This window comes from Leucoraja erinacea, chromosome 14 (genome assembly GCF_028641065.1).
Source record: "Leucoraja erinacea ecotype New England chromosome 14, Leri_hhj_1, whole genome shotgun sequence".
Classification (NCBI taxonomy): Eukaryota; Metazoa; Chordata; class Chondrichthyes; order Rajiformes; family Rajidae; genus Leucoraja; species Leucoraja erinaceus.
The window spans coordinates 33,548,367-33,555,788 of NC_073390.1; positions in this window are offsets into that span (position 1 = coordinate 33,548,367).

The window sequence follows — 7,422 nt, forward strand, 5'->3', positions numbered from 1 at the left end:
GCATTACTTCACAATCAGATAACAGACCACGATAGGAAGCTGTTCAGCCTGGCGAGGTATATATAAGAACAATCCATCTCATGCCATCCCCCATATATTTTCACAAACATCCCATTCCCTTCTGAATGCTACAACAGAAGCTGTCTCCCCTATTCCCTCTGTCTCTGCTTTCCAGGTTCGCTGTGTTAAAATAAAAATCTTTCTTCACTTTTAGACTTTAGACTCTTATAGATACAGCCCAGAAACAGGCCCCTTGGCCCACCGAGTCTGTGCTGACCAGTGATCACATTGTACACTAGCACTACCCTACACACCAGGGACAATTTACAATTTTACCAAAGCCAATTAACCTACAAACCTTCATGTCTTTGGAGTGTGGAAGGAAACTGGAGCACCTGGAGAAAACCCACTCGGTCACAGGGAGAACATGCACACTCCGTACAGTCTGCACAGTCAGGATTGAACCCGGGTATCTGGCACAACTCTACCGCTGTGCCACTTTTGTTATTCTTGCATGTCAAATTAATTCCATGCTCCCTAATTCTTCACCACTTCCTTGATTTTAAGTATCTCAATGAGATCTGCTCGTAATCTCTTTGATCTAAGGAGATCAAATCCAACTTCTTCAGCCTATTCATGTAGCTAAATTCCTACGCTTCTGGAATATTTTCAGTGAATTTCTTCTGTACCCTCTCCAAAGTTTTCACCTCATTCCTAAATTATGTCACCAGAACTGTCTCCAGAACTGGTTTAGGTATAAGGAAAGTTTGGGCAAACTTGAATTGTTTTCTCCCGAGCATTGGAGGTGGACCTGGTAGAAATTTATAAAATGATGTGAGGCATAGATAGGGTAGGCAGGGAAAATCACTTGTCTGATGGTGGGAATAGTCAAATATTCGAGGCCAAAGCTATAAGGTCAGAGGGATCAGGCAAAATGAGCTCATTGAAGTAGGCACAGAAATGTTGGGCCAAAGGACCTATTCCTGTGCAGTATTGTTCTGTATGCCCTATCTCTGTATATTATGGCAGAATTCGTGATTAACACTCAAAACCAAGATTTCTTTGGTCTTGTACTTCACAGGATGTCATATGTCCTTTTAAACATTTTAACAAGCTTTTATACTCAGACTTTTTACACTCAAAGATACAGCATGAAACACGGCCCTTGTCCCACTGAGTCCACACCGACCATTTATAAGCCGTTCCCACTAGTTCTATGTTATTTCACTTTCTCATCAACTCCAGACAGACTACGGTCAACTTACAGAGGCCAATTAACACAAACCCGCATGTTATGGTCATACAGATAGAAACAGGCCCTTCGGCCCGACTTGCCCACCCCGTTCAAGATACACTAGTCCCATCTGCCCGCGTTTGGCCCATCTCCCTCTAAACTTTTTCTATCTGTGTTCCTGTCCAAATGTCTTTTAAACATTGTCATAGTACCAGCCTCATCTACCTCCTCTGGCAGCTCGTTCCATACACCCACCACTCTCTATGTGAAACATCTTTGCAATGTGGAAGGAAACTAGGGCACCTGGAGGAAACCCATGCAGTCACAGGGAAAACGTGCAGATTCCACACAGACTGCACCCAAGGTTAGGATTGAACCTGGGTCCCTGGCGTTGTGAGGCAGCAGCTCTACCTGCTGTGTCACTAATCACCACCCAAGAATTTGAGATAAAGAATAAAATCCACCATCAAGGAATTTATGTGAATAAAAAGCAAATAAATCAACACTCAATTTTTTTCACCATGCGTTTCTTGACGCGTGCATAGATGACACATCCAGGGAACAATGATAAGGACCGCTATCTAGGAACACTAAAAACTCCCAGCAGCTCACACAGTAGGCACAGTGGCGCAGCGGTAGAGTTAATGCGTTACAGCACCAGAGACCCGGGTTTGATCCTGAATACAGGTGCTGTCTGTACCAAGTTTGTACGTTCTCCCTGTGACTGTGTGGGTTTTCTCTGGGTACTCTGGTTTTCTCCCACACTCCAAAGATGTACAGGTTTGTAGGTTAATTGTCTTCGCTAAACTTGTAAACTGTCCTCAGTGTGTAGGATACTGCTAGTGTATGGGGTGATCACTGGTCGGCACAGACTCAGTGGGCCGAAGGGTCTGTTTCCATGCTCTATCTCTAAAAAAACGAAGGAAAGCAGGAAAGGAATAGGTGACGTTTTGCGTTGAGACCCTTCTTCATACCCGAAACATCACCTATTCCTTTTCTCCAGAGATGCTGTCTGACCCATTTAGTTACTCCAGCTGTTTGTGTCTACTTTTGGTTTAAACCAGCATCTGCAGTTCCTTCCAATACAGATAGTGTAGTATTGCAGGAGTCACCTGTACAATGCATAGATATCCCAATCTCTCCTGCGTGTATGCTCTCTAGTTTATACTTCCTTCTTTTCTCCTACCAAAAGGTTTGCAAAGTTACATTTCAAGGATCTCCATGCACAGACCCATAGATGCCTGAAGGTGGCAGTACAAGTAGATAAGGCGGTAAAGGCAGTGTATGGGAAAGTTAGCTTCATTAGACAGTGCACAGAACAGCAGAAATACAAACAGTAACTGCTGGAAAATCTCCATGGGTCAGGTAGCACCTGTCAAAACAAAAAGCGTTTAAAAAAAATCAAGTTATCAGGTCCCGGACTCCTCATTAATGCCAAGAAAGAGAGAAATTATAATGGTTCAATGAGCAATGGTTCTTTATTGTCACATATGCACAGAACAGTGACATTCGTTTGTGCAACCCACAAATGCACAGTCACCATATTTTGGCGCTGTTTACGCAGGAAAAAGTCCAAAGTCCAAAGTCCAGTCCACATACCCCCCATCAAATCCCCCCCCCCTTCTCTTTCGGTAGGAGAAAAGAAGGTAGTATAAACTGGAGAGCATACACGCAGGAGAGATTGGGATATCTATGCATTGCACAGGTGACTCCTGCATTACTACACTCTTTGTGTTGGAAGGAACTGCAGATGCTGGTTTAAATCAAAAGTAGACACAAACAGCTGGAGTAACTAGTGTTCAAGAAGGAGCCGCAGATGCTGGAAAATCAAAAGTACGCAAAAATGCTGGAGAAACTCAGCGGGTGCAGCAGCATCTATGGAGTGAAGGAAATAGGGTACGTTTCGGGCCAAAACCCTTCTTCAGTCTGAAGAAGGGTTTCGGCCCGAAACGTTGCCTATTTCTTTCGCTCCATAGATGCTGCTGCACCTGCTGAGTTTCTCCAGCATTTTTGTGTACTAGCTGGAGTAACTAAATGAGTCAGACAGCATTCAAGCCCAATGATTTGGAGAACCTCCCTCCTGCACCAGTTCCTCAGCTACACTAAGTTACAGAGATAGGTTGAATAAGTTAGGTCTTTATTCTCTGGAGCGCAGAAGGTTAAGGGGGGACTTGATAGAGGTCTTTAAAATGATGAGAGGGATAGACAGAGTTGATGTGGGCAAGCTTTTCCCTTGGATAATAGGGAAGATTCAAACAAGAGGACATGACTTCAGAATTAAGGGACAGAAGTTTAGGGGTAATATGAGGGGGAACTTCTTTACTCAGAGAGTGGTAGCGGTGTGGAATGAGCTCCCAGTGGAAGTGGTGGAGGCAGGTTCATTGGTATCATTTAAAAATAAATTGGATAGGCATATGGATGAGAAGGGAATGGAGGGTTATGGTATGATTGCAGGCAGGTGGGACTAAGGGGAAAAAAAGTTGTTCGGCACGGACTTGTAGGGCTGAGATGGCCTGTTTCCGTGTTGTAATTGTTATATGGTTATATGGTTACACATTGAACTGCACTATGTTTCTATTTCTTGCCTCACTAGCATGTGGCATGGCTAGTAGTTCTGAGGTTACAACCCTGGAGGTCTGCTTTTTACCTACTACTCAACTCCTTAAAATGTATTTGCAGGACCTCATCTCCTTTCCGACCAGTATCATTGTTACCAATATGATCCATGACCTGGTCACCTTTCCCTCTCAGAATATCCTGTGCTTGTCAGAGATATCCTTAACCCGGCACCAGGGAGGCAACAAAACAAGCCTGGAGTCTTGCTTACTGCTGCAGAAATGCCTGCCTGTACCCCTGACTATAGAGTCCACGATCACAATTACTCTCCTAAACTTCACTGCTGTTCAACAGAGCCAGATGCGGTGCCACTTTTGTAGCTGCTTACTAAAATGGTATTATAACGGCACCTACTGGCGCACGCAGGTATCAAAACTTGCGTTCAGAAGCAGCGGTCACATGACTCGGGAGGGGTTCACGCGGTTTTGCTTTCGCGCGTTAGTTCAGCGCTGACTCCTATCTGGTCCCTAACGTCCGGGGGTTGGAGACCTTGCAGGCGTTTGAACGCGGTAACCACATCCGATCGGTACCCAGTCCCGAACATCCAGGATTTCTCGGCCCACCTGGAAGGCTCAACCTTCTTCTCGAAGGTTGACCTTATTCGCGGGTATAATCAAATTCCAAAACCCCGTTCCTGCCTTATCCCCATATCCCTTGACTCCGCTATCTTTAAGAGGTCTATCTAACTCTCATGAAAGCATCCAGAGAACCGGCCTCCACCACTATCTGAGGCAGAGAATTCCACAGACTCACTACCCTCTGTGTGAAAAAGTATTTCCTCATCTCCATTCTAAATGGCTTACCCCTTATTCTTAAACTGTGGCCCCTAGTTCTGGACTCCCCCAACATCGGGAACATGTTTCCCAAATCCTTTGGAGCTAAAAGGTGTTGCTTTTAACACAAAGGGTGGTGGTGTATGGAATGAGCTGCCAGAAGAGGTAGTTGAGGCAGGGACTATCGCAACATTTAAGAAACAATTAGACGGGCACATGTGTAGGGCAGGTTGAGAGGGAAATGGGCCAAATGGAGGCAGTTGGGACCAGTATAGATGAGACATGTTGGTCATTGTAGGCAAGTTGGGCCGATGGGCCGATGGCCCTGTTTCCACGTTATATTACTCCATGACTCTATGACTCTCGATGGCTCAGGGAATATGATGTTATGTGGACTTTTACAACCCAACACAACATGCAGCAACAAGTTACTGAATCTTCCAACCATCATTGCTGCATTAAAGTCGATTTTTAATGCCCTTTGAACTGTCGACAATTCCAAAATAGATCTTGGTATGGCTGAGCTGAAATTGAGTAATGCAATTCAACAATGCACCCAATTCATTGGGATGCCCAAGAATAATATGTTAATGCATGTCTGTGTTAAAGCCTTTCCAGAAAAATATGGTAAAATATTTGGGGTTGCTGATGACAACTCATTCCCAAAACATTTGGAGCTGACAGATGTGGATGAGAGGTAGAATGGTGGATTTCTGGGGAGTACAGAGGGGAGACATAAGCATAGAGATAAAACCAAGAGAAGGAACTGGTCTCTATTGGATCACAAAGAAAAGATATTGGAGAATGACCTAATTTATCAAAGGTTGTAGTTAGGTCAAGGAGAATGTCGAGAATGGTTCACCATTGCCCTTTGTATCTTTGTTTAGAGGTTTATCACTGGTGGAAATCTGATTGTATGGGTTCAAACACAAACAGCTTGCAAGCAGGTACAGGTTTAGGAAGGCACAAGTTCAAGGATCTTGGTGAGAAAAAGCAAGTTGATGGAGGCATTTTAAAGGGATATTGAAACCATGGTGTCATTGGAGAGAGCTTTGATAAAGAAGTGATGTCTGCAAAGATGTAAGCATGTGATGAGCGTTTGACAGATCTAAGCCTCTACTCGCTGGGGTTTATAAGGTTGAAGGGGGGCCTCATTGAAACTTACAGAATAATGAAAGGCATAGATAGAATGGATATGGAAAGGATATTTCCACGAGTCTAGCACTAGAGGTCATAGCCTCAAAATTAAAGGGCACTCTTTTAAAAAGGAGGTGAGGAGGAACTTCTTCAATTAGAGGGTAGTTAATCTATGGAACTCATTGCCACAGAGGGCTTTGGAGGTCAAGTCAGTGGATATTTTTAAGGCAGAGATAGATAAATTCCTGATTAGAACGGGTGTCAAGGATTATAGGGAGAAGGCAGGAAACTGGGAATTGGAGGCGGAGATCAGCCATGAATGAATGGCGGAGTAGACTTGATGGGCCAAATGGCCTAATTCTACTTCAATAAAACTTGAAAGGGGGGGGGGGGGGGGTTTCAGAGTGGAAGGAACTTGATAATATCAGCCAAAATTTGAAGAGGAAAAAAACAGCATTCATCCATTAGAAACATGCTCCAATTTTGTACATATGAGATAGTATCAGTCAATATTTGGATTAAGGTTAATTATCATCTTGCGTCCAGTTTAACACAACAACTCAACAATAATTTACCAAAGAACTGAAAAGTCTATGAACTCGGCCTTGTTAGACACTGGCAAATAAAACTCTAGATCCAGATTTCTGTGGCAATAACCCTGATGTAAAAGTGACTGGTAATTTTATATTAAAACACATACCTTTGGCAATTTTGAAAAACCACAACTAGAGACAATTTGTAATCGCCACTTGGCAATTCTCACTGTGAGCTTTACATTTAACACAGTTATTTAAAGCATATTCATTTGGCATTGATTATAAGGTCACTTGTAGGAAAGGAGGCAAATCAGATTGTTACAACCAAGGAGGAGTCTCGTGTCTATCAGGCCGAGTAGGATAAATAAACTAACTGCAAGATGAAAATTAATGGGATAAATTGGAATATGTTTGAAACTTTATCCATTTTTCATTAACCTGTGACCTTGTAGTTACTTGCAAAAAATCTTGTGAGAAAATTCACCAAGAATCTGTCCTGTACAACATAGAGTTTGTCAGCGATTGGTCCAGACCCCCGCGTCCATCACATCACTGGCCGATGGAGACGGAAGGATGAGCATCATTTTCCCACACAATCCATAGGTGACAGGGCACTCTGAACCCGAGCACCAAGTTGTAAGCAATCCATGTGAAAGGACAGCGCCTACCAACAATGAAAGCACTTTGACACCAGCTGCCGCAAGCCGTTCCCACAGGACGGGGTTTTAAAGGAAATATTTCAAACAATGTGTTGGATCATTTGAATCAAAGGAAACCATGTAAGTTTTAAAATGCAAGACGATGTTGCTAGGAAAATTGGAGGAATTTCTGCAGTGTTTTGCTGAGACTAGGATGATTGATTTCAATAACCACCTTCAATCGTGTGAGATATTAAACCAATATTATGTTTTCTTTGTTGTTAATTAATGTCAGTTTTCCCAGAGGGCCGTGATGGCAAACCGGACCAAATGCTGGCTTGATGACAAGGGCAACCCCTCTCACTTCACCTCTACAACTCTGCTCTTTGGTCCAGATTTGGACTAAGGATGTGAAGAGGTCTGGACCTGGTAAAATTCAAATTGGCGATGAAGCCAAAGAGTACCAGACAATCATTCTATGGACAACA